At 44.5% G+C, this 27,230-nt stretch overlaps 1 protein-coding gene and 1 pseudogene across 6 annotated transcripts in view; one reads left to right on the top strand and one right to left on the bottom strand.

Annotated features, from left to right (window-relative positions):
* Window positions 1-3,076: 3,076 nt before the first annotated feature.
* LOC137770914 (uncharacterized) lies at window positions 3,077-5,642 on the bottom strand (annotated as a pseudogene).
* ZNF462 (zinc finger protein 462) overlaps window positions 3,294-27,230 on the top strand; it is a 142,094-nt gene continuing 118,157 nt past the window's right edge. For 4 of the 6 annotated variants that reach the window (XM_068552047.1, XM_068552046.1, XM_068552043.1 and 1 more), the window contains exon 1: window positions 5,891-6,508. The gene's annotated coding sequence lies outside the window, so the exon portion shown is untranslated. Of the gene's footprint in view, window positions 3,347-5,890; window positions 6,509-7,023; window positions 7,202-27,230 lie in introns of those variants that run through there. The other 2 variants (XM_068552045.1, XM_068552044.1) reach the window with 2 other exon arrangements.

The raw sequence follows: 27,230 nt of genomic DNA, 5'->3' as shown, positions 1-27,230 counted from the left end.
GATTCTAAGAGGAGGAATTAAGGGAACAAAAAGTGTGAACATTTTAAGACTTTAAATATATATTGTTAAATCGCACTTAAAAGACTGTGCTAATGTTTAATTCCTCTAAGTATATATAATGAAAAGGCTTACTTTGGGGCTATGCTAGCCACCACTAGACCATATAATTTTTTCTTAGTTTTTAAATTATAAAAGTGATTCCTGTTTGTACACAAAAAAATAACTCAAACACTTTCTTTTTCACCTCTCTCACTCCTTACCATTAAGAGTTTGGCATGTATACTATCAGACTGGTTTTTTAATCCAAAATCTTTTTTCTTTATTCTAATTTTAATAATATATTTATTTTGATGTGTGTTAACATTTTATATATTAATAGCCCATCGGACTTGTGATTTCATTAGTCATATTACTTTTGGTGGAGCCAAGATTTTTTTTAAGTTCATTTAAAAGTAATATATGTTAAGTAAATAACAGTACAAGTAGTATGGAACATGTCAAAAAAAAAAAGAAATTTTGAAGGTGATATCAGAATGATAACTTTAGAAAACTGCGTGGAAGCATAGCTTGTAGAGCTGACTGCCTTTGACCAGCTCTGTGTTCTTGACTAGGTCACATCCCCTCTCTGGGCTTCAGTTTGAATGCAAGTAGTAGGAATCTGGAAATACTGGTCTGTCTGCTAGACGGGATACCTCAAAAAATAGACAATCTTTCAGTTGAGTCTTTCTTATGAATTTTGGTTAATCTAATCATAGTTGATCTAACACAGCTCTTTCTTCCTAAAAAGATCTTCTCTAGTTAGAATTTCATGTTAAATTATGAGTTAAGGCAAGACACTGTCTTTAAAATAAAATACCACAATTTTATTTTAACACAATATTACTTCCTACTAACTCTATAGTATGAACAAAAATGTTCAAATTAATCATAGTCTCCTTATTGGCCAAAGTCCTGTATTGCTTTTGAGTGAGTAAAAATCTAAAGTTCTATATAAATCCATATAATGGCATCTTAAAGCTAGTGGTTCCTGAAGTAGATCATGCATTTAGACTTTGACTCATCTTCTCTTATTCATCTTTGTATCCCTGGTATTCAGCTGAGTATGGCATGTTGTAGATGCTAAACAAATATTCAATGGTTAATGGACATTCCGCATGAATGGTCCATATTACAGTAACTAGTTTGATAGAACTGTAAATTTAACTTCTACCTATGGGCAAAAGACTTAAAAAAAATTATTTTAGAACATTGCTATTGAAACATCTTCTTTGGTACCCAAAGGCATACATACAAAGATTCACACAGGGGAAGTTTAATATAAGTTATCGCAACTTCTCTTCCTTTGGGAGCTGTTCAGAATCATGAATTATCCACGTTTGTCTTCTTTCAGTCACTTCTCCCTAGGCGTGGACACTAGTCAACTAATTACATATATTTAGGTTTGGGTTTATGAAACTATATTGATTTTTCGGTAAGGGGTCAGAAAGAAGGTGTGTTAGTGACTTCACTTTTCTGATATCTGTAGAGTCCATAATTATCCAATTTGAAGTCTTTAAAAAAAACTTTTCAAAGACTAGTCATTTCCAACAACAGTAAAAGATCTCAAAAATTCAAAATAAATAGCCCATTGAAAATAAACTCAAATAGTGAAAAGACTATATTGGATGGCATGGGAAATTAGTTTTACATAGGAAGGAAAATACCACCAAGTTCAAGAGGTGTGTGGTCAAATGTTTAAAGACGGAATAATTAAGACTTCTGAAAAAGCCATACTCTCTATTCATCTACTCTTTGTTTTGCTAAAATCATCAGCTTGAACAGTTTTCCAACTGGAATTTAGAAAGTGGGATTATAAACTGGAATTTTTTTTTGCATAGTTTTCCGGAAGCAGGACTTTTCCTTTTTTATATGATATAACGTAAATATTGAAACAATGACATTAAAACATCCATTCACTCTTGTTTCAGTTGAAATTCTATCTTTTTAATGTAGCCTCTGGACCAACTCTTCCTTCTTTCCATGATTCCTTCCTGTAGGGGATAGAAGTCCCCTTTCCCCCCATAAACACTTTTGAGAGGTCTGGGCACTCTCCTTTCCTAACCGTTAAAAACCAAAATGATTTATAGACTATCCCTATCCTGCTAGAGTTGGGCAAGTAAGTGGATCATATTTGCATGGGTCACTCTGATTATAGGAGTCCACTGTTTCTTGAACTAAAATTGCAAGATTTATTATTCTATTAATGCTCATAAAGTCACTCTCTGGATGAGCCATAATTTCCCTTTATGAGGAGTCTGTATGCCAGTCACCCATGATAAGGGAGAAGAAAGTCCAGACTTCCCACGTATTCATACTTCCTGGAACATTAACAAAGTCTTGAAATCCCATATGACTCCAGGGGAATAATGGCATAGGGTACAGTAACAAAAGGCAAATTTCACGGAGCCAATGTGTCCCCACGAGACTTGCCTCACATTGTTGCCTGTGTACAAAACCTAAGCTTTTCCATTTTAATTAAAAATTTTAGAAATTAACCCTTCTGGTGGAGAAGATAACCCAACGAGGCTTGTATTATCTTTGTGAATATTCTTAGGGAATGAAACAGCAGGAGGTGTGAACTTTCTCCTGTATATCTTAATGGTCCGCTAATGGCAAAGCATAATTACAGTTAACTTAAGTGCCAAGTTTGTCAAGGTTTTCACTAAAACCTTCAGCCGCAACACTTTCCTTGAGTGACCTAGCTTTTATTTATCCAAATGCTTTCTTATCATTTGAAAGAAAGCTACCCCCAATAAAAACAAGCAGGCAAACAAAAAGCCCACTCCCCCACCATGTTTATTTCTTTCTTGTTAATTTCTTTCAATTATTTCGGATGGATAGTTAAGACACTTGTGACTTCAAAAAAAGTCGAAAAATTTGTGTATGGCATCGTTAACTGAAATGTTAGCCCTCCACATTCAAAAAGCAGGGCTGTGCGGGAGTTTTGCAGTAGTTTGCTTCACGGCTTTGGGAAGTCAATTTGCTTCTAAACCAGAAGATGGTCTTCTAAAGACTATCCTGTATTTGGAATGGAAACTCAGCCATTGTACCTTTCGCCCAAAGCACCCACTTGAGAAGCCCGAAAGCCACCTATCTCCCCCATCGGTCTCTGGATCTCCTCGCTGCCTTTGTCCCTTCTAGACGTGGAGGCTTGGAGAGGAGGTTTAGTTTCCAAGGATTGGAGCGTTTGAAGGGCGGGGCCATCTCCAAGTCCATCTCCCCTTTTTGTCCTCTTCTCCTGGGACGGGAGGGAGGAGCCAGGTCCCCCCGCGGCCGGTTCGGGAGCTCTCTATCACGGTCGCTCGAGGTGAGTCTGAAAGGGCGGCAGCCCGTTTAATTGCAGCGCAAGGTTAATTTCTTGAGTTCACCGCAGCCGGTCCGCCAGCCGCTTCCCCGGTCTTTGCCAAGTGGGTTTATGAGGTCTGAGGCGTGTTGGGGCGCGCTCACGTTCTCGCGAAAGGCTCCTCCCCAGGGCTCATTCCCCGACTGCGGGAAGCCCTTTGGTGCCCCAGGAGTCTTGGGTTTCCTCTGACCTCGTCGCTTCCTCCTCCCTCCGCACCGCCGGGTTCCCCGCGCCCCTGCCCCCCTGCCCCCGGGGAAGGGCGGCCCCCATCTTAGGACTTCCGACCCAAGCCAACCAGAAGGTACCTTCACGTCGATGAAGATTTTATCACAGCCTCCAAAACCCAGCAGTAATAGAAGCTTTCAACCTGAAATACGATTGTTATTTTCCCGGTGCAGAGCTTGACAGAAAAAGTCAGCTTTTTATTAAAGACAAAGAGGTAAATTATCAGCCGGGGCAGTGAAGGGACGGCGGAGACCTGGCGTGCTTCCTCTCGGTGCCACGAGGAATTTATGGGGGAGCGGCGGCCAGGGCTCAGACACCCCTGGGGTCCCGGGGGTTGGGGGGGGGAGGAGCTCGGGGCAGAAGGACTATCCCCTGGTCCTTCCAGGCACCTGGAATGGGAGTCCTCCCAAGTCTGTTCAAAGCCAGGGTCATTCAGTCCTCAACAGCCTTACCGTCCTCCTCTCTCCTTTCTTCTTTCTCTTCTTGCTCTGACTACTGTTTCCCTTTCGCCTCGGAGCTTTCTCCTCCTGCTTCTCTTCTCCCTACTTTTTCTCTTCCCTCTCCTCGCTTTGCCTCTCCCTCCCCCTCCTTTCTCCTCCACCGCACGCGAAGAGTGTCATTTATTTATTTATTTATCACCCCCGCCATCAACACCCTTTTAGGGCTCCCAAGCTTTTCAATGTGAGTGGGAGGAGAAAAGGGCAGGAAGTGTTGACTGGAAGGGGGTGAAATCGTGTCTCTGGGTGAGAGATTCTGCCCCGGAATAAACGATTGGGGAAAAGCTTGGAAAAGGATTCCGATCTGTTTATAAAACCCCGCTGTCTGGTGGGAACCAACTCCGCGCGCGTCTCCTCCTCCCCTTCATTGTGTGGGTTTACGGGGATATCTTCTCGGACTGTTGTTGGGTTTGCGGGGGAGGTAGTGAGTATTACAGAGGACAGTCTTGCCCTGGATCCTCCCCACCGCGCCTTCTCCACCGGATGCGCGCTCCCCAATGCAAAGGAATCCAGCAACATCCCCCAATTCAGACGCGGACAAAAGAAACTTTAATTAAGGTCTCTGCCCCGCGCGCTGCGTGTTTCTCTCTCCCGAGGCTGTTGATGTCCAGCTCGAGGATGCGAGAAATAGAAATGGTACAAGCAGCCCATGCCCTTGAACTTCAATTGCTTCTGACTGGCTATATTGATTTTTTTATACTGTAGGCACCACCCCCCGCCCCCCTCCCCACCATCAGATTAAAGCCTTAGGAGACATTAGACCTAGTGAGAGAGGAGGGTAAACCCACTCCTTTGCAAAATAAATAGTTCAGAACGATTTGTGGGAAATTACACTAAATAAAAATTCAAGGTGTGAAAGCTTCATCTTGGCTCTCTTGTCTTCAACACCCTGACACCTTATCATTAGGAGCTCTGATTGTTACTTTCCGAGCCTTTAGATGATCAGCCAGAAAGTGCAAGCAACGCGGGGCTGGAAGAGTGTAAAGTTATTTAAGTAGGCTTTCCCCCCGCCCCCGTTTCGGTGCGCCGTCAAAACACTTCACAAGTTAGGAAAAGAAAGTGGTGGTTCCGAGGCTCAGAATGATGGGTTCTTTCCTCCCCCAACCCCCCCCCCCCCCTTACCATATCAGAAAAGAAATAAAATGCACAATGAGCCTTTATTTCGGAGGAGAAGACTTCAAAATACGTGTCAGTAATGGACAATTTGAGCTTTTCACTGGAGATACACCGCAAGCTGGAAAGGGATTAAAAAGCCCCACGTGGTTGATCTGGGTTTAGACTTGCAACCTCTAGTTCCCAATGTGTGTTCTTTGCAAAGATTGGCCTCTAGATGGATGCGTGCGAGGGACTCTCTGGGGCCGGGGCTCGGCGCCTCGGGCAGGGCTGATGGTGGGAGCGCTATGAGCGACCGGGCAGGGTCCTCACTGGGGGCTTCCTCCGCCGGCCGGGGCGGCCGGGCGCCTCCGGGACGCGAGCGCGCACGCCTCAGCCCGGCCGCCGCGCTCCTCGCACCGCCTTCTCCGCAGGTCTTTATTCATCTCATCTGCCTCTTCCCCTTCTCCTCCTCCTTTGCCTCCTTCTCCTCCTCTTCCTCCTCCTCCTCCTCCACCACCGCCACCTCGTCCTCCGCCACCGCCTCCCCTTGCGTCTCACTGGCCTGGCTCTGTGTTGCTCTGAGTGACAAAGACAATGTCCCAGCCTTAACTTTGCAACCACCTTGCCTCCTTCTGGGGTTCAGCGGGGGGGGGGGGGGCGGGGGGGAGGGGGGACAGCAGCCGCAGCCTCAGCATCTCCTCCACCTTCTCCTTCTGGTCTTCTCAGCTCTTGGATAATTCTTCCTTTTTCCCCCCTCCAGCCCTTTCCTCATTTCTTTCTTTCTTTCTTTCTTTCTTTTTTCTTTCTCTCTCCTGCGCGTTGTTGTTGTTATTAGAAAGGCTTCGCGCACCCCCTGGTGCTCCGGCGTTTTGTGTGGCAGGAGAAGATTGTCTGCCTTCTCTCTTTCTGTCTTGCTTTCTCTCTCCCTCTGGTTGCTCATTATTCAGAGAGAGACACAGAGGGAGGGAGAGGGAGAGAGAGAGAGAGCGCGCGAGGGAAAGGGAGAGGAGAGAGAAGAGGAGAGAGAGAGAGAGGCAGAGAGTGAGAGGGAGAGGGAGGGAGGGAGAGAGAGGGAGAGGGAGAGAGAGACGGATATCTCAGGTCATCTGCAGCTGCAGCGAGTCTGAGGAGCCGAGGAAGGCAGGGAAGATGGCGATCCTCCATTGCTGAGACCCGGCAGAAGCACATGAGACTCCCAAACAACTTCCACAACAATAACCCGAGCAGGAAGAGGAGAAAGAGAAAAAGGATAAGGAGGCGGTGGGGCTGGAGAACCCGAAACACCTCCCGGCGCCGGGACGCTTCTTCAGTAAGTTACTGCAATTAACCAGCACCTCGGGGTGGTCCGAGTGCTGCGGGGAGGAGAGCACGGGGTGGTGGAGGCACAAACGCGCTCATTCATTCGGCCAAGGAGGGTTGGTGGAGCGGGGAGGAGAGGAAGTCCCCTGCGTGGACTGGCTGTTGGAAGAGAAGAAGCGAGCGAGGAGAGGAGGAGGAGGAGGAGGGGGGAAGGAGGAGGAGGAGGGAGAGAGAGCTGGAGGGGGAGGAGGAAGAGGAGGAGGAGGAGAAGCGAGGGAGGAAGAGGAGGAGAAGGTGGTGGTGGTGGCAGTGGAGGTGGCTGTGCTTTTCCTGCTGGCTGCTCCTTCTGCTGGGGGGAGGGGGGGAGCGGAGCGCTGTGGCTTAATTAATTTCGTGTAGTTCTATGGAGAGAAGAGAAAATAAAAGATGAGTGAGAAGAGAGCTGGAGCCTTAGGACGGATGCTCCTGGTGTGGGCACAGGAGTAAGGGACAGAGAGGGGGGCGGAGGGCGGGAGTCGGGGAGACCTGAGCCGAGAGCCAGAGGGAAAGAGCGAGGGGCAGAGGAGGGAGCGCTCCCGGCCGCCCCGACCTGAGCGGGTTGACCTCTTTCTTTCTCTGTCCCTCTCCTTCCTTTCCCCCTCTCTGTCTGCTTGTCCCCAGCCCGATGGCAAAGCCGTGCGGATTGGCACCCCCTCTTCCTCAGGTATTTGGCTCGCTCGCTCTCTCCCCGAAGTTGGGATGCGGGGTCGGGATGTGTCGGGGGGCGGCGGCGGCGGCGGCGGCCGGTGCTGCTGGTGAGCAGATAGGCGAGGAGCGGGGGGCGCCGGCCGGCGGGGGGCGGGGGGGGGGCGCAGGTTCAGGAGCCGCTGAGGAGCTGTCTCCAGGCTGGGGGTTCAGAAGCGTCTGGTGGAGGAGGACAACGGTTTCTGGAGAGGAGAAGCCATTACACACGCTTGGCTCTCCTGTGAGGAAGGGAGAAAAGACCCCAAGCAGGGGCCCGGGGGTCGCCTGACTCCTGGTGCAGTTCCCAGGGGTCTGTCCTCCTTGCAGGCGCGAGGGGAAGCCGCAGCCGCCCACCGGAGGAGCAGCCCCTCTCTTTCCCTTTCTTTATCTCCCTGTCCTCCATTTGCAAGCTGTCTGCCTTGGTTCCACTCCAGACTCCAAAACACAAAGCTTCTTCTCACGTTCGTTCTCCAGGCTTTTCACCATTCCTGGAGGAACCCTCATTTTCTTTTCATCGTAGCTTCTAACCTACAGAGAGGGAGGGAGGCTGCCTGGAGTTCCTTTTATATTCCTCTCCTACTGAAAAAAAAAAAAAAAAGTTTCATTTTTAAGCACGCGTCTGGGATGGGAAAAGACCAACCAGTTGGGGCTTTCTCCCAGGGCTCCCGGGGGGCTGTGTCTGAGTGTCTGTGTTGGCTGTTTGGTTTGCTTTGGTTTTGTTTCTGGAGGTGGCTTGCAGGATTTTTGAGGAAGTAACTAGTTTGGTTGAGAGCTGGGAACTGAGTCAGGTAAGCCCGTGTCATGTTGTTAACTCCATCAGAAAATGGAGGAGAGCGGGTTTCCAGGAGACAAAGCTGAGAAGTGTTTATAAAATTATGGATGTCTCCATTTTGAAGCTCTGTTGGTGATGGCTGGAGGAGGAGGCTTGCCAGCCCTCTCCTCCCTTTCCAGGGGGTGAATCTTGTGGTGGTTCCTCACCTCACTATCTGTTCATTATGCAAGGAAATGAGGGGCTTGGAAGGGCTGCTCACATTTTTCTCCCACCTAAGGAGTGCTTTCACAAGTTATGGAGGCGTTTGTTGCCAATTTAAAGTAAACTTTTGGAATTTTTTTTCTCTCCTTTTGAGTGGACCTGAGGGTTTTGACCTCCTTCGGGAAAGGCAAGGAAAACCTTAAACATTTTTCCACTGAGGTCTTCACACAACTTTTAAGCTGCTCCAGGTCTCCTGCAAGTCACCAGGAAATGTGATTTCCTCATTGTGAAGATGGTGGTGGCCCTGAGCTGAGATTTTTGGAGCTCTGGGGCTTGGTTATCATCATGTTTTGATGCATTGCAAGACTTTATTGTCTGGTTGGGGTTGATTTCTGCAAAACAACAGCAGCAAACGGCAAATCCTGCAAGATCTCAGAGGAACTCTAAGACTGGCTGACACCAGTTTCTTGAAGGTCTACATTTCTTTTCAGGATACTCCATTTGTGTATTAGGCCTTCTTGTAGTTCCTTTGTTTTCCCTCTTCCCTTCCATTCTGCTGTTTTTTTCTGTGTTCTCAAGTATTGTTAAGTCTTCAGAAATATCAGATGTCTTCTTAACAATGTCACTATGGAAACAAAATTTTTAAGTATTATGTCAGTTGAGAAAACCTTCTGTCCAGGTAGCTTCACCTTTCTGATTGAGAGGAATTTATTAGTCTTAGAGGAAGACATTTTGTGAGGATGATTTGAAGAAAGGACCCAAACCTACCCAGTCCACACACACTGATTGGAGTTCTTCACAGATTAGTTCTAGAGAATGTATGTAATTGATCCAAGTAAAGAACTAAATCCTGAAATGCTTGAGGAATTTATAAAAGCCAACCATGAAGATGTTGCTTTTCCATTAGGTAAGGTAGCCATCTTGAGGATGAGGGAAGATGTTGGAAGAATTTTAGACGGACTCTTGAAGATAGGTGAGGAAGGCTCCACAGTGGAATGAAAACTTGGAGGAGATTCAGAACCAATTAATAATATATTGTAAGGAGGCTGATTGGACCTCGTTTTCAACTAAGGAGAAATATAGCAAGGTACCAGCTTCAACAGAAATAAGGAACACATTGGTGAGCGACTTATACCAGCTTTTTTCTTGCTTTGCTTTCTCACTATGTGTCAGATTTGTGTGTGTGTAAAGTTCTTTATGTCCACAGTATTTTTGTGCAGATTGAGGTGGTTTTAGATTCCAGATGTAATTATATTCTGTTGAGTAACTGGGAGCAGTGTCATTCAGTAAATGCTCAGTGCTGTATATGACAACATCACATTTTTCAAACCAAACTGTTGTGTCATTAATTGAGGGTTATTGTTCTTCTGACGGGTGTGAAAGGAGAGGAGAAATACATGGTTTTTTAGCTGATAATTGTCCATGGTCAATGAAGTAAAACCCTGTTTTTGCAGACGAAGATGTATGGTTTTCAAGATTTGCAGTTGATGTGTATGCTCATTTAAAAATACTTCTCTTCAGAGCTCTGCTTCTTTATTAAAAACCTAGGGCTCTCCAAGAGCACTTAAAAAAATCTTACTTGGAATCATACCTTTCATTATTCATTTATTGAATGTTACTTTTTGATACCATTACTTTTGCTCTTAAGTAGAATGTCAGCAATGTTATATTTAAAATTACTAATGCATATATGTATTTGCTACATATTCAAACTTGGAAGTTCAAATGCAATGGGATAAAAAGAGTTATTTGGGGAAGTAATTACCAGATAGTTTTGCATCTAATTAACCATATATGTTTATGTAAACATAAGTACATTACACGTTGATCTTGAAGCAAACTTCCATGACGTCTTTGTTGTTGATGTTGATACCAGGAAATCTGGTTAATTACTTCTTTCAATAGGGAGAAAAGCTGATAAACTGGTTGCCAGTCCAGCAACCATGTTTTTTGACTCATATTTCTTACTTTGCAACCAAATATTCAGCCTTAGAGCTGAGGTTTTCTGGAGGGAAAAAAATTAGGTATCTAAGAGGCATTTTGGAGTTTTGAGAATGTGTTCTAACTGGTTACCTAAGAGACACATCCATCTCTGATGCTCTTCACCAACATGAGAAGTACCATTATATTCAAGACATGGTTTTTTGCATTTTTCTAGATATATGCATTTGAAATGGGACAAGTATTTAGGATAAACCACTATGAGAGCAATAAAAAGTGTCCAGTGGGCCCTTCTCATTTGATGTCAAAGCTCAGAGATCCTTTTTGTTTTTGAGACGTCAAGTTGATGAGGCTCATTAGGCAAGTTTTTACCTAATTTGCTCTAATATATCACAGAGAGAAATCATTCTGGAGAAGTATATGTGAGCTGTGATGCACACTGCCATAGAGAAGATTCTCGTTGGGTCTTCGGATTCCACAGTCCTTCTCATATTAGATTTATGTCCATCTAATTCATTGATCACATTCCTCCAGGATTTGTTTTTTTCCTTACTCTTTGGAGTTGGAGACAACTTTTAGATGAAATAATTATTTTGTATATACATGTGTGTGTGTATATATATATATATATATATATATATATATTTTTTTTTTTTTTCTTTCTAATGAGTCTTCTGGAAGACAGTAGGGGAAAAAAGAAATCCAACTGTACTAATGGACTTTAAAGTACTTGTGGTCAGTTTTCCTGAAAGGAAAGAATGGTAAAGTTGCCTTGGGAAAGAGTCCCGTTTTCAGTGTGATGGAGTTTAATAGGGTCTAGTCTATCTTGGATTCTTTCCTGGTATTGAGATTTCTTGGTTAAGGTAACCTTACTTATCTTCTTTGTGGTATGTGCCTTTATCAGACTTATAGTTCACTGCCTCATGGGACAGAACACTGACAAAGCTGCACTGAATGTTTCAAGTTGATGGCTGGGGAATAGAGAGGCTATTTCACAATGCCACACTCACAAATTAGGAAATATATAAATAATGAACTAAGATTGCAAAGGACCTGACATGGGTGTATGATTGGATATTGGTATATGGAAACTAAGGAAATTCAGAAGAAGCGGGGGAAATATTTTCAGTGTCTATTACTAAAATCTAGTGAGCTGAAAAAAAAAAAAAAAATCAAGTGTCTGTGAGAGAGAGAGTGTGTGTGTGTGTGTGTGTGTGTGTGTGTGTGTGTGAAAGCAAGCATCTTGTGAAGTTCACATACTTAGGAAGTTGGTGGCTTTGAGGGAAACATTAGCTGGGTGTTGGTGACCTATTAATTGATTATGAGCAAACAGAGAGGAAAGTAGATAATGTTAGAAGAAAATTCCTCTTCTTGTGTGATATGCCAAGACATCTGGCAGATGTTATGTTGGGCCCTAAGGAATGGACAGTTTAATTTTAGCCCTAGCAAGGAAATGGGAAGTTCTAAGCTCTTTTAATAGCACAAGTCTTAGTTTGGGGAAGGTTGCTTAAAAAAATAAGAAAGGAAAAGAAAAGAGGCATTGATTGTATTATGAAAGAACTCCGGGGAACATCGGAATTAAGCTGAGATTTTGGGGGTTATGGACAAATATATTATTTCCCAAGTAGAAATTAACATAAAAATCATTTAAAAATTGACTACTTGGTAACACCCTAAATGATGAATATTAAGTATCTGATAGTCACCTTTCAGAACTTTTCATTGAGAAGCTAGTTTTTTTGTGCCTTAGAGAGATCATCTCCTTCACATCTGCCCCTCCCCCCGCATCGTACCGAGGAGGAAACTGGCACAGAGACGTGAGGTGACTTGCACAGGTCAGAAAGTTCATTTGTAATAAAGCCAGGCCTAGAACTCAGGTCGGCTGACTCCTAGTCCAGTGCCCTTTCCACTGCCCTACTGCCCATGATTGTAGCGGCATGTGAAACACCAGCTCTGCTCTCCAGGGTGCAAGGCTGTCTGAGAAACCCTGAAATCATACGCTAGTGGGGCAGGAGTATTGATTTTTGTTAGCTCAGTGTAGCATGTTAGGGAGCCCGGGGCTGAGCATGGTCCTTCATAGAAGGGACACGCTCCAGAGGCCAATTCTGTTCGTGGGACTTTCAGCTCTTGGGTCTGTAGCTGTGATTTTCTTCTAATTGTCCTCCTCTCTGTAGTTCTGTCATCCAGGGCTGGGGAGTCCTTTTCAAATGCCCTTCTTTGGAAGTTTGTCTGGGCCTACTGCAACTTACCAAAGTGCCCACAATTGGACTCTGAGGCTCTGTTTTGCAACCTGGTACAGATTTCAACTGGCTTCTTGCAGAGATGCCATTTTGTAATACTGATGAATGCCCAAGAGAGTGAAATCCAGTCTAAAACGATGACTGGTGGCTTCCCAGTGTTCCAGACTCATCCAAAAATGTGCCCTCCATGTATCTCCTTGAGGCCCAGTTCTCTCTTGCAGACCCATGGCTAGCTATTTCCCATGCCCCAGTAGACATGAAGTCATCCTTTAAATGCCGTTTGAACAGCACGTGCAACATTTAACCATGAGCGAGGGATGGGACAGTACTTGAAGAAGGGTGATGACAGCTTTCCATTTCTGATTCCTCTTGGACAAGTGAGAGTAACTTTGTAAAGAAGAAGAGTGATGTTTGGAAGTTTCCACATTTTCTAAGCTTCTTCCAAACGAAAGCATAAGTTCTTAATCCAGGAGGCAGTCTGGAGAAGGTAGGGCTGGATGTGGACTTCTGGCAGAAACACAGTTAACGCTATAAACAGTTGGACCTCAGTGTGGCATTCCTCCAGATGAGTTGACTGTCGAAAATAAAATGTTCCAGAAGAACTGGGAGAACAGGAAAGAAGTTAAAACAGCATGGTTTGCATGCCAGTACTGAGGAAGAAAAAAAAAAAAAAAAAGTGGGGGGGGGGGGATTGGAGAGAAGATAATCCTAAATGGAACTGTCTCTGGGATTTATAAAACCTAGGAGGAGTAGTTTGCAAGTGAAGGAAAATGGATTTTTATGAATTTAGGTTGCATTGACAGTTTATTAGGAAGCTCTTTTGAATCTTCTGTCCCCCTGAACTTTGTATCTGGAGAACTGTGCACATGGAGCAATTGGATTTACATTTTCTGCTCAGAAATGCTATTGTAAAATGTATCTACTTTCTAAGGGATCCTGTCCTTATCAGTTGACGCATACATAGGGTTTGTAGTCTTGGGATTTGTGGCTCCAACAGCAAGTTGGAGTTTTCAGGGCTTGGAAGGACAAGAGGCAGAGTAGTGTGGGCTGAGAGGTTACCCATATGGTTCACCTGCAAGTGCATTGTCTTTTAATTCTGGTGAGCCGATGACTTGGTGTCTTCAAAGCATTCTTGCCTGATTCGTAGCTGGAGAGGGTTTTTTTCTTGCGTTATTCTTGGAGGGAAGGTTTCTTTTTGTGCCAGGTCATGGGTAGTTTGGTATTGATTTCCTTGCTTTCATGTGTTTGCTTGTTTAGTTCACTGCATGTTGCTTCTGAATATTAAGAAAACACTTCTGCCGGCTCTGTCCACAGCTTACCCCCAACTTCATTGAGACAGCAGAGCCTGCCCCAGAGGGTGAAGGGAAGGTGGGGAGGTGCTTATTTGTTCAAAAAATTAATCCTTGAGGATGAAGACCGCTTAATTCAGAAAGTTACTTGCCGGGCTTTCGAGTAGACTTTTCACCAAGACCGTGCAAGGAGAGATGGGGAAAATTCCACAAGCAACCAGCGGGTCCTGATGAAAATGTGTTAGGATCACTTAGTAGGAAATTAAGCATTTGTCCAAGATGAGTAGGCAAGACTTACCTTTGGATTCAGATTGGTTTGGGTACAAAAGGAGCTCGAGGCCCCGGCGAGACAACTGTGTCAGAAGTAACGCAGCTCAGGATTTGTGGAGAGGCTTAGCTGCCACACAGCCCGTCTGGGGAAGGCCAGTTCGCTCCCTAAACCCTCGTCTGGCCAGTTGAACCAGAACACGAGCTAAGGCCTTCACATTTTGGAATTCTTCTCTTCCCTGTTCAGATTTAAGAAGGGAGACTCACTGCCCTTCAGTTTTGCTCATGGCAGCTGAGTGCTTTTCTCTTGAGCTGGTAGATGCCAGAGAGGGTGGGGGAAAGGCAGGGTGCTGATCTCCCTTGAGGGAACATTCTCCCTTTTAACGGGACAAATGTGCCTATACCATTGTACTTATTAGGCAGAAAATAATTGTGTAGTGGCACAATGTGGGATACTTAAAAGATGTTTGCTGCACAAAGGTTCCAATACTCACCTGCAGATTAAGAAATGGGTTTCTAAACCATCTCATTTCTATTGCTAATGAAAAGCTTTGGAAGGCACCTGTGAATCAGTGCTCCAGCTGCTATCATGGTAGGGGAGGTTAGGCCTTGAAAGGATACACGGATTAGCCCATCAGAAAAGCAAACAGTAGCATTTTTCAGCACAAGTAGAAAATAGGGTTGTTAAGCTAACAGAAAAGTAAGCTAAAGCATTGCCATAATTACATGGTGGAGATTTGCTGGGATGGAGAGGCTGCTTGGATGGGAGAAGGAAAAGGAGAAGAGAGGCAGGAGAATGATTGACAAGTCAGAAGAGACGAGGTCTGTCCACTGGGAAGAGCCTACAGGAAGAAAGGCATTGCTTTTAAGAAAACAATAAAGCAAGTGAAAAAAGACCTTGTAATTTGGTACCTATTGCATGTGAAATATGAAGACCAGTGCTCAGACCCACATTCTTTGGTCAGTTCTTACTGTAAAACATAGAACTGGGCTTGGGAGACAATTTATGTGACTTTGGGGTTACAAGTACGGCGTTGCTGCTAAAGGGCAGATGGAAACTTGGAGGAGCTGATTAAGTAAGTAGAGTTAGGTGGAGATTTTCCTGGAAAAGGAGCTAAGTAGAGAAGAGAGCACAGCAGAAAGTAGTTGCATTATTAATGGGCACAACATGTGATAGTCCTCACTAAGGTTATCCATAGAGCTTCTCTACCTGCGCCCCGGGTGTTAGAAGAAGTGAGGAACAAAGATGTGCTTACTTCAGAGGGGAAAGGCATAGACCGTGATGACCACCTGTGTCCAGTTTGGAATTAAGCCATTTGCTGGAGCCGTGCCTCCCAGGCTGGTCTGTCAATCCAATCTTGGCATTTTAAATTCCAAAATAAGGCCACCGTGGTCCAGAACGTTTAGCTGTTCTAATCCCTAATTACATCATCCCTCTGTGTGACCAGTCAGTCAGCAATCCCACATCAATTTCCCAACCCAGATTGGACCTGATCTGGGGGTCCTACACGTGGGGTAAAATTTGAACACTGGGTTATCGGCTGAAGATGGCCAAAACATAGATACCAGCTAGAGATTATGTAAAGATTTCAATAACAAGTACTTATCACCCAGAAACTTTTCTCTTCGATGGTTTCTATCTTAAATGGTCTTCTCTGAAGACTGTTAATTAATATTTCATAATGATAACTGGGAAAGGGATCTGGGCGGAAGAGACCATTTTCATTTGAATGTCAAAGTTCAGCTACAAGAACTTCTCCCCCCTCGGGGGAAGGATGGACTGAGAGGTTGGGGTTAGTAGATGCAAACTATTACATTTAGAATGGATAAACAATGAGGTCCTACTGTATAGCACAGGGAACTATATCCAGTTTCCTGGGATAAACCATAATGGAAAAGAATATAAAAAAGAATGTAAATATGTGTATAACTGAGTCGCTTCGCTGCACAGCAGAAATTAACACAACATTGTAAATCAACTATACTTCAATAAAATAAAAAACTTCTCCCCCTCTTCTGCTGTCAACTGAGTATTGTCCCTTCTGATGTCGGCTAAGAAGACCTTCCATAACGAGATTAAAAATGATTGCTTCATCAAAAACTTCTGCCAACTCCTCTATAGAGTGGGAATATCACATAAACCGTTAACAGAACGCTATTCCCCTTCTTGGAGTGACTCATAGTTAATATTAATACTAGGTAACATTTATTTAACATTTAATATGAACCAGGGACTTTTCCTATGGTAGAGAAAGCTGAAGTCGGGGAAGTAATTTACCCAAGTTTCATGGAGCTATGTAATGGGGGAGCCAGGATGCACACATGGGGGGACCACCTCCTGGCTCTCAGCTTCTGGGAACTGGCCCCGGTTATTACTTAGTTTGCTAATAGCTTATGTTTCGGATGGTTTGTCTCTTGCAGTTGCTTATGCCAGGAGTATATCCTGGTGTTCTGGAAGGAACTCTGAGCTTAATGGAAAATTAATTGTAATATATTAGTTGATATGAGAGATATAACTTATTGTAATATCTTGACAAAGTGTGTTTAACTAAAGAGTGCCCTCTCTTTGTTCTTCTGAGTTACAGAGGAGATGGTAAAAAAAAAAAAAGCCCAAGAGACCATGTAGGGGGAAATTTAGAGAATAAATTTTTAAAAAATTGTACTGTATCAAGTTCAGTAGTGTAACGTAGTTATACACGTGGCTATTTAAAAGGAGCCCCTCCCTGTTACAAGCAGAAAGATAATGCTGTATGACTTTTTTTTAAGTAGAGAAGGTGTCTTAAGTTTTTCTCTTCTTAGGGCCCCTTTTGAAAACCTGAGTGCCCTGTACTGGCTCTGGTTACTGCAAGCAGGAGAAATGTTTTCAAAAGCCACAGAGACATATTTGAAAATTAGTAGACATATTTGAAAATTAGTTCCACTGTCTAAGGGTCGTTTTTGGAAAATAGTGCAGATACTCTTCAAAGCATGGGTGCTGGTATCCTCCACACCCTTAGTGATCACCATGTGCTCTATTTAGATCATGGAGACATGATGGATGTTTTGGTTTTATTTGCCCCTCCCTGAAACATCACAGTACAGTAAGGAAGCTGTTGTTCAGGGATGACCACAAATGCCCTTAATAGAGTAACAAGCTGTACTAAGGGCCATGGAGCAGGTCCAGATATCCCTCAGATATCCAGGGCAGTAGTTTTTCTGTAGGACAGGCGGTTGGTGTTAATTGCTGAGTAGACTCTTTAACCTTGAAGCAACTGGTGGTGGTTTTATAAAAATCTTAACTTTGCCATGGTCTGTTCAGGTGATCATCTGTCCCTAGACAGACTCATACCCAAAACCTGGGTAGGAGGATAAGCTTGTGTCCTGTGTCTAAAGCGTCCTAGAGGAGGTCACGAAGTCACCCACTTTTTACCCATCATCCGTATCATTATCTACCAAACTTATCAGAACCATTGTTTTCTTAGATAAAGTCCTTTAGTGGGAAAACGGCTCAGAAAAAAATAACTACATAGTTGAAGAGAGTAAAATTGAACTGTACCAAAGTGTGCAGTTCTGTGGGTGGAATTTCTAATTGTATTTATATTTATTTATTTATTTATGGCCACACCTTGTGGCATGCGGGATCTTAGTTCCCCAAGCAGGGAAACCCATGCCCCCTGCAGTGGAAGCACGGAGCCTTTTTTTTTTTTTTTTTTTTTAATATTTATTTATTTATTTGGCTCTGCCAGGTCTTAGTTGCGGCATCTTTAGTGGTGGCATGCAGGATCTAGTTCCCTGACCGGGGATCGAACCCTGGTCCCCTGCATTGGGAGTGTGGAGTCTTTAACCATTGAACCACCAGGGAAGTCCCATGGAATTTCTAATTTTAGAGCCACAGGGACTGTCTTCAGCCTGAGCTGTAGTGCCCAGCCATCTAAGATGATCCCTCAGACCAGCCTGTCTCAAAGACCAGTCCTTTACGTGTTTCTTCAATCTTCCTCTTAATGTTTTGAAGAGAAGTCTACCCGGGCTACCCTCAGGAACACTGCAGAAAGTCAAGGTGAATTGGGTCAAGGTCTCTTTATGGGTGCAGTGACATCCACTTGGGAACAGGACACTGAATCTGAGAACCCACTCAACATGAGAGCCAGGGAGGAGAGGGAGCTTTAGAGCCTGTCCGAGGAGGTAAATGTATAAAGTTTATGTATTTAGGCCTGGTGGAGGAATCCTCTATTATCCTGAAAAGAAAATCACCGCTCCCAAGGCAGATTGCATTAAAATGTGAAAAAGCACACTGTATAGATCACATAAAATAGCACCCATTTAAGAAAGCAGAACTGTATCCTTGCGCTTGTGTGGAAGTTCTCATCATTCTTTCCATCTTCTCCCGTGGCTTTGCCTCTCATTAGTAATTTTGGGAGGCTGAGCAGTGAAGTGGGATTGAAGGACAGATTTCAGATATCCCTGAAATTTCTCCCCACCCCTTGGCTGACTCAAGTGTTTGAATCTCTCACCCAGTCTTTCTCTGACCAGTGGCTGTAGCTTGTTAATAATGAATGAACATCACCCATAGGTCCTGAAATGAGCAAGTGTTAAATGTTATGTGATTATTAAGGGAAAAACAAGATAATCTAGTCAGTGGGTTTAATTAGGTTGTGATTGCCCAATTGCTGCTTCATGATAATTATATTCATAACCCCGTTTCTAGACGTCAACTACAATTAACAAAATTGACCCCAGCACAGGTAAGTGTTAGCGATCTTCTCTGAAGAAGCTTCTGAATGGTGAATTTCCGATGTTCCCAGTACGTTCCTCCTGGTCCTTTGTCCCTTCTTGCCAACTTCCCATCATCTTTTTCCCCATTTTAGTAAAAAAGTTGGTGGCAACATCATCTTGTCTGTGACCACGCACATATATTATATGGCTCGTATTGATGTCTACAGAAAAATAAATTTTCAAGTTTTTGAGTCAAATATGGCTGAAAGACATTTAATAAGTCAGCACATGGGAATCTTGAAGCATAAAAGATTGAAAATTGGCTAGATGTTTTTCTCAGCCCATGATACCTGTTCAGTAGATTTAATGTGATTCATTTGAATAGATCTTTTACTTTATAAGGCATAGTCTTAAAATGAAAAAGAGAGTCATCTGTGTTTAAGATGCTGCCTTATCAGCATGATCATTAAGGTCTGAGGAGTACAGAGCGAGGGCTTTTAACTTTATAGGATCCCCCCTTCTTGTCCAAATTCCTGACATTTGCCGCTAGTGTATTCCAAGAGAAAAAGAACATGCCACTGCTGGGGGACATCTTTTACTGTTATCTCTTAAATGAAGTCAATGATTTCTAGGAAGTATAAGCAACAACCTGTATCAGAAGTGGGCATGTCAGTGTGACACTGTGAATCACTGGGCCAGATTGTCACTTGGCAGCCTTCCCTTTCTGACATGCAGTTATATGGGAAAGTAATGCAATTAAAATCTGCACACCATGGCAGAACTTCATTGCATTGAACTGTTTGAACAATTAGGAACTCGGCTGCCATGTCTATGGGTATATGGGTATATGGGGGTATGTGTATGTATTTATGTAGAAGTATGTAAATATATTTTACATAGATAGATAGGCAGACAGACAGGATATTCTTGCTGGGGAGAAGGCACTTAACTTTTCCTGAAGAATCAGGAATGCAAATTTCTCAGAATTTCTGTGTGAGCATGCAGTTCTTTTGCTTGGGTCTTTAAGGAAGTGGTGTGTAGTGGATGGAGCACTCTTTGGGTGTTGCACAAGCACAGGATGAAATTTGTCTCTGTTCCTTCCTAGCTGTGTGACCTTGAATAAGTCACTTAACCTCTCTGTTCCCTTGATTTCCTACCCAATAAAATGGGGATGATAATATGAATCTGTGGAACTGACGTAAGGGCTAAAAAGTATTATGTGTATAAGGGTTCTGGTTCATAATGGGCACTGGAAAAATGATAGTGTCTTTCTTCCTCAGGGATAGAGAAGCTGAGGTAGAGGTCTGCTCTGAGGGCTTTACCAGGTGTGAGTTGTCTTGTCCTTCGTCTTAGACTTGGTGTTTGGATTAATTTTGTGCCGTGTCTGTCTTATGTGATGAGTAGTCCTCGCTGCTGTTGTCCATTCACAGGTAGACTTTTCCAGATTGTGAGCCTCTGGTCTGGCTGGCTCTGGACTCCGCAGCACTCCACATCTGCATGTGCGTTCAGCAGGGATTTGTAAACCACCCAAGGGTGATGCCGTGTCCTCTTGGAGAAGTGCACTTACTATCCCACCTTGCAGAAATATTCCCTGCAGTGTTATGGGAACAATGTTTAATCAGTGTGAACTTCTTCAAGCATTTTGGAAGAAAGATGTCATTATTGTTCCTCTTGTGTGGCATCATTCTGGCAAAAATGCTTTGTCTAAGAACACTGTATTTGTTCAGTGAAAATACCGGCCTGTGCTATTTCACATAAATGTTGGTTGCCTCTGTATGACTTCACTCCGATAGGTAGCTCTGAGCCAGCTCGAGGGCTGTCCTGTGTCCTTGCTTTGAATTGCTTTGGTCTTCTCTGTGCAAATGTTTATTTTAACAGTCCATGTCCACTTGGTCTTACTAATGTACTGTAACATCAGATGCTTAGAGATCTCGGGGAAGGAGGCTAATTTTAGAGTGCCTTCAGGGTAGGTGATATTTCAAAATGTGGAAGGGTGTTGGTAGGGCCTAACAGGACTTACCTAGCCTGGTCCGTGCCGAGTCAGAAGAACATTCAATGGCGCCTCCTGACAGCGTGCTGGCGATGGTGGTGGCAGAGATGAAGAACATGTAAGTGGTTCTTGGGTAGCACAGCAGTGATTTTTTCACCTTTCAAAGCAGATTACCCATGACGCCTTACTTATTTATTTATTTTTACATTTTGAACATTTCCAGAGAGACCAGGGTGGTGGTGGAAAGTTTTTTTTTTTTAATTCTTAAAAAAATTTATAGTCGCCACTTAAAACGAATTGTGTGCAGCGATATTTGAGGAGGAGAGAGAAAGTGACCAGGTGTTTATTTACTGTGTTCCGCTCTCTAGGATGCTCTCAAATGAGAGACTTTTTTTTAAAAAAATAAATTTATTTATTGTATTTATTTATTTTTGGCTGCATCGGGTCTTCGTTGCTGGGGCGAGCTTTCTCTAGTTGCGGCGAGCGGGGGCTACTCTTCGTTGTGGTGCGCGGGCTTCTCGTTGCGGTGGCTGCTCTCGTTGTGGAACACGGGCTCAGTAGTTGTGGCTCGCGGGCTTCAGTGGTAGTGGCTCGTGGGCTCTAGAGCACGGGCTCAGTAGTTGTGGCACACGGGCTCAGTAGTTGTGGCTCGCGAGCTCTAGAGTGCAGGCTCAGTAGTTGTGGCTCGCGGGCTTCCGTAGTAGTGGCTCGCAAGCTCTAGAGAGCAGGCTCAGTAGTTGTGGCACGTGGGCTTAGTAGTTGTGGCACGTGGGCTCAGTAGTTGTGGCTCGCGGGCTCTAGAGCGCAGGCTCAGTAGTTGTGGCGCACGGGCTTAGTTGCTCCATGGCATGTGGGATCTTCCCGGACCAGGGCTCGAACCCGTGTCCCCTGCATTGGCAGGCGGATTCTCAGCCACTGCGCCACCAGGGAAGCCCCTCAAATGAGAGATATTTGGTGTCAAAGGGTGGACGCCAAAATGAAAGAAGTGGAGGTTTAAGCTGCGGGTGTGGTCTTGGTTATAATAATGTGGAATGCCCTCAGTAAAATAAAAAGTGTGGGAAGAAACCGGAGGGGCTGAGCCTAGAACTTCCTAGCTGCCAGAAAAGCTCTGGGAGTGGAAAGATTTTTCCATTTTCCTTGAGACCTCAGGGAGGGTTAGATTTGGGGATGCCCCCTTTACCTGTGTTCAGTTCTTTCCAAGTTGCAGAATCCTTACTGATCTGTGATAACCAGGTTGTAGAAAAGTGATTGGCCTTACTTGGGGTCAAGTTCCTAATTTGCTCCTGGCCTCCAGTTTATCTTTAGAGTGAAATCCCCTCTCTGGTGAAGGCTCAGAGGCATAATGTATGTAAAACACCCAGCACCCTGCCAGGTACTAGATGAACGGCCGCCTCTGCAGTTCATTTGCAATGATCAGTTACTGGCCATCCACTGCCTCTTGTGCAGGTGGCTTGCTCCTTGACATTTAGCCGCAGCCTGGCTTTGCGCTCCTAGTTAGTAGTTGTGGGATGATGATAGAGTTGGAAAGAATTTAGTGTCTTCACTCTCATAAAACGTGTTTTATAGATGCTGTCATATTTAGGAAATGTGTGCCCATTTGTCTCCATTCATCAAACATTTATTGAGGGCCCTCTGAGCCCCTGGCACGCCTGCAGTGTGTCTAGGTGGTCGAACCCAGGGGAGGTGGGATCGCTCTACCAGTTGTGTTAGGTTCTTTGTTTTGGTAATTGGAGTGATTATGATGGAGATGGCTGTCCTTAACCACATTTAAATGAACCAGAGGGTGGTGAACCCTTGGCTGGAGGCAGTGGGCCACGGATTCCTATTTAGATGCATGTATTTCTGCGTCTTTGTGTGTATATATTTACAGTATAACTTGCGAACCATGTAGTTAATGCTGCTGGGGTGCGGAATCTGGCAGATCATTTAAATATTTACTGTTGGTGTGAAGTCGAGTTTCCAGTTATTTTTAGGTCATTTTCGTCTTAGCAACCCCGTTGGAGATGAACCAGACACACTGCTGTAAACTGTCCCCACATTTTGATAGAATTTAATAAAGTCAAGTTGAATGGTTTGGTCCCAAGAGGCAAACAGACCATCTGGTTAGCAGAAGGGTTAGGTTGAGTATTGCATGGCTGCTGAGAGGGCCACAAACCAGCGCCGACCGACGCACTGGTAATGTGTCCAGTTGCTGAATGCATTAAGCATTGAAATGGTGCTTTCAAGTCTGCCGAGCCAGCAGTTCTGTTACCACCGCTGTGACGCAGGAGATAATTCAGCTGGGCAAGCGGCAGCATGGGGGTGGATCTACAGTACAGGATGTGTAATGTCAACATGAAGGATTGGAGCTGGCAGAAGGAAGGGAAGCACTCATTTCATGCCAGTGCAGGAAGCCTAGAGAGATGCTTCCCGCCACCACCCCCCCCCCCCCAGCCTCACCCCCGCTTTGCATCTTGTCCTCTTCTGGAGCTTTCCCATGATGGGCTAAATGATTACCTTGTGCATGGTCCATGGCAAAACTTCCGCTGATTTTCTGCCTCTTTTGGAACCTGTCAGCATAAACGGAGTGAACCCGTTTATTTCCCACACATGTAGGGTGGGCAAAGGCAGGAGTTAGTGGCCCAGCCTGGGAGGAGGAGAAAGGGCTTCGTTAGGCTGGAACATCTTTGCGCTTGAGATGGAATCCCATTGTACGTCCCTTTGTGCTCAGCTTTGAGACCGGCCGTCCGTTCAAAGTCTGCAATCATCTCGGAACATTGTGCTGCAGCTGTAGTAGAAGGCTGCAGAACGGTTCCAGTGATTCTGCAGAAGCTCGGCAATTACATAATTGCTGTGTAACTGGAGAGAGCCATCAGGGTTGTCTAGTTCTCCTGGAAAGAAAGCTCCTACAATTCGAAGGGGAGATTGTTTTCCCTTGTTAAACCTGAAAGCTGATGAGCGAGTATGTCAAGCCACTAGGCTGGAATGGGGTCCTCTCACGGGCCTGAGAGGGCACGAAGTTCACAAGTACACTTGGCTGGACACTCAGTGGACTTCGCAGCTGTGTTAAAGGAAGAGAGAGAGAGAGAGAGAGAGAGAGAGGGAGGAAGTCACTGACTCTTGGAAAAGTGGATTCTCATACCAGCTGAACTTGTTTCTAGTACCTGGGACTCCGTTCTGTATGCATTTGAAGCATGGAGTATGCCAATCTTCCGTTCCTAGGAATGGGACCAGCGGAGTTGCACTTGATCACCAAGAGCCCTCTCAATTTCTGCTGCCTGCTCGGAAGGATTTCACAGCCTCTCCTGAATGAGTACTCCCGGATGCAGATCAGCAGATCAGCAGAAGCCTGGCTCTCATCAGCTGTTCCTAAATGCTTCAGCCCTGTGGTTGTCAGCCCCTGGTGCAGCGCCTCAGCAGCCCGGGGGCTAGAGCAGACTGGACAGTTTGTCTGGGAAGACCTCACAGCACAGGAATGAATTCCTTCTTTCAGCCACCTTACCACTTGTTTTCCCCAGTGGAGAAAATTTTGAGGTGGAGTTGGTTAGATGCAGGCGCGAGGGTTGCATTAAACCAGTCAGAAGCCCAGGCTCCAGATTTCATCAGATACGGAGCAGTCACCTAAAATTAGCCACACCTCCTAACCCAAGTGAGGGCTTTATGTTTATTTATGTTAAGTAGCTCTAAATTTCACCAAGCCTGCCTTTCTAGGCTCAGTTTTGTGGGGCTGGTGAGTAGAAAGAGTGGTTGTCAGAGGCACAGTTTTATTAATGGCAGAAGTTGGGCCTTTCATAACTGTGGTACTCATCTGCATTTTTCTGTGTAAATGTGTAGTCAGAACTTCTGTATATGGGAAGATTATATATTGTGTCTCCTTTGTGAATTAAAAAGGAGCAGCCAGCAGGCAATATTAGGACCTGGACTTCCAAAATGGATTAGGTCCACAGATTCCTAGACCTTTTACCTTTAGACCTCTGCTTTACTCTGTACCCCCTGGGTTTAATGCTGAGGTTGACGGATGCAAAGAGTTTCTCTGAGAGGTTCGATTCCTCTGAGACGTTACTGGTGGGTTTTCAAGGAGCCAGCCTGTTGCAGCCCCGAGCTATTATTTTGGAGTAGTCTGGAAGGGTATAGGATCACCCATGGTGACCCTTGCCTGCGTCATTCCAGGCAGGCCTTGGCATGCTCCAGCAGATGAGTAAGGGCAAGGGCAATTGGCAGGAGGACCCGCTGAGTTCATCTTGCTTCGTATCTCAGGAACCGGCCTGACCTTTTTCCATCATCAGTGTTTGGGCACTTTGAGAAACACTGGGCCCTCTTGGAAGGGTCCTGGAGATCGTATTGGGAGCAGCGCACTCTCATATCGGGAAGGAACACCTGACGCTAATGCAGAGACCGCATCGAAGGGAACCCTTTGCTGTCAGGGTTGGGAGGCCCGTGAAGACCTTGGCAGTGAGGGCCATGGTATGTAGTGGAAAGAACATAGACCTCAGAGCCAGTGAGTAGCTGTGTGACCTTGAGTGAATGATTTAATCTCTGATCCTCAATTTCCTGATCTGGAAAAACAAAATCCACTTTGTAAACTTCTTGTGGGGAATAAATAAGATCACAAATGTGAACCTCTGGTGCAGAGCCTGATATGCTGTGGGCACATAAAAAATACGAATTCCCTTTCCTCCCATCCTTCAGTTTTTATAAAACGCTTCTTATAGGCAGGGCACTGTTAAACAGTGACTATCTGATTAGGAGTCCGAATACACCTGAGTCCACCTGCAATCCCTGTGAGGGGGCTCCTTGAAGCTTGTCCTGGTGGGATTGATAAACATTTAACTTCTTGGCTTTAGAGGCTGAGCAGTATCTTTTATTATATGGTGACTTTTAAGAGCCAGTACGGTCCTCAATGAAACACGACTCCAAAATCTGGTAAAGGGGAAGGAAAGTACCTTAACCTCTGTGTGCAATATCTTGAGCATTCTGTAATGGATTATTTATTAAATTCCTTAGATGAGGTCCTGGTGTTTTTGTTTTGACTATGGTTATACAACTAACTCCCTGAAAAGAGAAACCTGATGTTTCCCAAGAATAGCCCTGATGGGAGAGATTTGGGTATCCAGAATCCAAAAGACTGCACAATATGGATGACTCTTACAGGCTTTTCTTTGACCTCTAGCCCAGTGTGCCATTCCTTAGGTTGGTGCTCAAGGAAGCCTTGCTGACTGTTTTCAGGGGAAAAGACCTTACTTAGTTAAAATTTAGCCAAATCAACTTGGAAGGCCAACCACTGGTTTGGCTCATGGTCAGTTACTGAATGGAACTAGCTCGAAGCTGTGGAAAGGCAGGTGTGGGGTTTCCCTTGTTCATCTCTGTATGTCAGTGCCTTGCTGAGTGCCTGGGGCAGATGTACATAATCAATAAGTATGGGTTGAGTTAGTTAATCAAGTCTAGCGCTTTTTAAAAGGTCATGTTGCTCCTGAATATCTGTTCCCCAAACACATTTCTGAAATGTGTTTTGATTTCTGAAATCAAACATCTCTGAAATCAGACATTTCCGAAGTCAAAAATCTCTTAGTTCCTTTTAAGCAGTGGTGGCTACTGCAACTCTCCTAGACATCCAGCGTTCAACTTCGGCAAGTGGAGATTTGGCACTGACATTTTCATTGAAAAATGAAATAAATATAATATTATAAATAAATATAATATTAATCCAGGGAAACTGCCCAACTCTACAATCTATATTAAATATGTTTTGGAAGTAAGAATGTCTAGATTGCAGTCTAGGTTGAAGAAGCCAAGGAGAGTTTGATTGTTGGTAGTTTCTGAAGAATACTAATTTGAGCATGACCGTCTACCGGTAGGATCCTGAATGACGCTTCGGGCCATTGTAAAGTTAGATTTCGTAGAACTGAGTCTGAAACACTGGAGAGGAAACGTTCAAACTCGGCAGTACTCAAGGATTCAAGGCCGGTGGTTCTGGAGGAAGCTCATTCGTAGTTTTATACGACAAAAGAAGACAGATATTTTCCCAAGACTTTATTTGGCTTATCAAGTCTAAGTGGATCATGGCATGTATTTCATGGTGGTATGGAAGCGCAAGGAATACAGACAAGTTACAGAGAGGAAAGATGAGTATATAGTGTTTCCTATCAGTTTAACAGAATTGGAAGAACGAAGCAGTGGAGACAGGACACTAGTCATGCCCTTTGAAGATGGTCAAGCAATTTCAGAAAACATGTTTCCTCACCTTTGCCTTTGGTTCTTGAACATCTCAGTGGAATGATTTAGACTGTTGAAAGTCTAGTGTGTGCAGAAACCTTCTAGGTATGAGGTGACCTTGCAGCGTTAAAGAAACCCATGGATCCTGTTAGTTCCAAGCTCACTGAAGGACATATTCTGAAGAGCCAGCTCATTAAGCAAGCTTTTGAAGGGTGTGCGCTGCAGAGCAGTTTCCTGTTATTTGGTTAATGGTTGACCTAGTTCTATTGCCATATGCTTCCTGGAACGCATTCTAACATAAAGTATGTGTTAAAGCGAGACTAGGAGAATAGCAGGAAAGTCAAAGCCTTTCTGAAGCCGAGACCATGTGAATGTTGGCCTAGTGAGGGCAGAAGAGTGTATGGACAGAAGATGAAAAGACTTTT

This window comes from Eschrichtius robustus, chromosome 10 (genome assembly GCF_028021215.1).
Source record: "Eschrichtius robustus isolate mEscRob2 chromosome 10, mEscRob2.pri, whole genome shotgun sequence".
Taxonomy (NCBI): Eukaryota; Metazoa; Chordata; class Mammalia; order Artiodactyla; family Eschrichtiidae; genus Eschrichtius; species Eschrichtius robustus.
This window is presented reverse-complemented; position numbering and strand designations above follow the sequence as displayed.